Genomic DNA, 2,822 nt, shown 5'->3' on the forward strand with positions numbered 1-2,822 from the left:
ACAAAAAAAGTTAAAAAAATCCATTCAGCCAATCTGTCTTATGTGTGTAGTAAAATATACATAAAACTCACCATTAAGTATATACTTCAGTGGCATTAAGTTCATTTATAATGTATAATCATCACCAATCTCTGTCTTTTAATTGGTGAACTTAATCCGTTTACATTTAAATGAGTAGTGGGGTACCTGGTTAGCTCAGTGGGTAGAGATTGTGGCTCTTGATCTCCAGGTCATGAGCTTGAGCCCCATGTTGGGCATAAAGCTTACTTAAAAATATGAATAAATAAAATAAGTGATTACTGATATTGAAGGATTTACTTTTGTGATAGTGTTCTTTTCTATATGTCCTCTTCTTTTGTTCCCCAGTCCTTCCAATACTGTGTTCTTTTGTGTTTGATTTTTTTTTCTAGGGTACCATTTTGATTTCCTCTTCACTTCCTTTTCTGTAAATTTCCTACTTGTTTTCTTAGTGGTTACCATGGGGATTACAGTTAATATCCTAAGATTAGTAGCTAATTTATCATCAGACACCATGAAGGCCTAAAACCAGTAGGATGATATATTTAAAGTAGTGATAGGCAGGTGCCTGGGTAGCTCGGTCGGTTAAGCATCCAACTCTTGATCTCAGCTCAGGTCTTAATCTCAGGGGTCGTAAGTTCAAGCCCCACATTGGGCTCTGCACAGGGCATGAAGCCTACTTAAAAACAAGTGGGAGGAAGGAAGGAAGGAAGGAAGGAAAGGAGGAAGGAAGGGGAAGGGAGGAAAGGGAAGGAAGGAAGGAAGGAAGGAAGGAGAAGGGAGGGAGGGAGGGAGGGAGGAAGGTAGGTATTGATAGGGTGTTCCCTATGGTGGCACATATACTAAAATTGGAATGATACACAGGAGATTAGCGTCACCCCTGCCCAAGGATAACATTCATGAAGCATTCCATATGTTGAAAGTTATGCTTACAAAAAAATAAATAAAATAAAGTACTGACGGTATTATCGTATTTTTGGTATGTAACTCCTCTTTTGTGTTTCTTATATGATTTAAAAGGCAGATGCATAAAACAATAATTATAAATCTATGTTAACATGTACATAATGTATACGGATGTATTTGTACCAATAACATAAAGGGGGTATGGAATTGACTAGGAGGAATTAATGTATGTTATTGAAGTTAAGATGGTATCAGTTCAGTCTAGATTGTTGTAAATTTATCTATTTCTTCTTAAGTGCACTTAGGTAATTTGTGTCTTTCCGTGTATCCTCCATTTCAACTAAGTTGTTGGATTTATTGGCATAAAGTTGTCCCTAATGGCCCCTTATTAGTCTTTTATTATCTGTAAAATCTGTTGTGATGTTACTCTCTCATTCCTGATATTAATGATTTGTATTTTTTCCCGACCATTCTGGCTAGAGGTTTATCCATTTTGTTGATCTGAAGCAGCATTTAGTTTCATTTATTTTTCTCTATTTTTCTGTTTTCTATTTCATAGATTTCTGCATTCAACTTTTGTTTTCTTCTGCATACTTTGGTTTCAGGTGGAAGCTGAGGTCATTGACATGAGATCTTTCTTCCTTCTTCCTCCCTCCCTCCCTCCCTCCCTCCCTCCTTCCCTCCTCTCTCCCTCCCTCCCTCCCTTCCTTCCTTCCTTCCTTTTTTTAAAAAAGGATTTTTAGGGGGGGTGCATGGGTGGCTCAGTTGGTTGAGCATCTGACTTCAGCTCAGATCATGATATCACAGCTCGTGGGTCTGAGCACCACATTGGGCTCTGTGTTGACAGCTTGGAGCCTCGAGCCTGCTTTGGATTCTGTGTGTGTCTCTCTCTCTGCCCCTCCCCCACTTGTGCTCCGTCTCTCTCTCTCAAAAAAAAAAATAAACATTAAAAAGTTTTTTGTGGGGCGCCTGGGTGGCGCAGTCGGTTAAGTGTCCGACTTCAGCCAGGTCACGATCTCGCGGTCCGTGAGTTCGAGCCCCGCGTCAGGCTCTGGGCTGATGGCTCGGAGCCTGGAGCCTGTTTCCGATTCTGTGTCTCCCTCTCTCTCTGCCCCTCCCCCGTTCATGCTCTGTCTCTCTCTGTCCCAAAAATAAATAAAAAGCGTTGAAAAAAAAAAAATTAAAAAAAAAAAAAAAGTTTTTTGTAAGAAAAGACTTTTTTGGGGGGGGGCTCCTGGGTGGCTCAGTCAGTTAAGCATCTGACTTCGACTCAGGTCATGATCTCGGGGTCCATGAGTTCAAGCCCCAAGTTGGGCTCTGTGCTGACAGCTCAGAGCCTGGAGCCTGCTTCAGATTCTGTGTCTCCCTCTCTCTCTCTCTCTGCCCCTCCCCTGCTTGCACACTCTCTCTCTCTCTAAGTAAATAAATGAGTCAGATGTACCTTAAAAAAAGGCATTTAGTCAAGGTGCCTGGGTGGATCAGTTGGTTAAGCGTCTGACTCTCGGTTTTGGCCCAGGTCGTGATCTCATGGCTTCATGGGTTCTAGCCCTGAGTGAGGCTCTGCGCTGGCAGCGTGGAGCCTGCTTGGAATTCTCTCTCTCCCTGTCCGCCCCTCCCCCACTCACACTACATCTGTCTCTCTCAAAATAAAGAAACAAACAAAGACATTTAGTGCCATAAATTTCGGTAATGGAGGTGCCCCACAAATTCTGTGTTGTGTTTTCATTTTCATTCAGTTCAAAATACTTCCTACTATTAAAAAAATTTTTTTTTAATTTTATTTTTACGTAATCTCTACACCCAACATGAGGCTCGAATTTACAATCCTGAGATCAAGAGTCGCATGCTCTACCAACTGAGCCAGCCAGGTGCCACTCTAATTCTTTTTTTTTTTTTTT

General features: G+C 41.4%; 1 pseudogene; it reads left to right on the forward strand.

The window, feature by feature from the left end:
- Window positions 1-838: 838 nt before the first annotated feature.
- LOC125939195 (uncharacterized) lies at window positions 839-937 on the forward strand (annotated as a pseudogene).
- The last annotated feature ends 1,885 nt before the right edge of the window (window positions 938-2,822 follow it).

This window comes from Panthera uncia, assembly GCF_023721935.1.
Source record: "Panthera uncia isolate 11264 chromosome B2 unlocalized genomic scaffold, Puncia_PCG_1.0 HiC_scaffold_24, whole genome shotgun sequence".
Classification (NCBI taxonomy): Eukaryota; Metazoa; Chordata; class Mammalia; order Carnivora; family Felidae; genus Panthera; species Panthera uncia.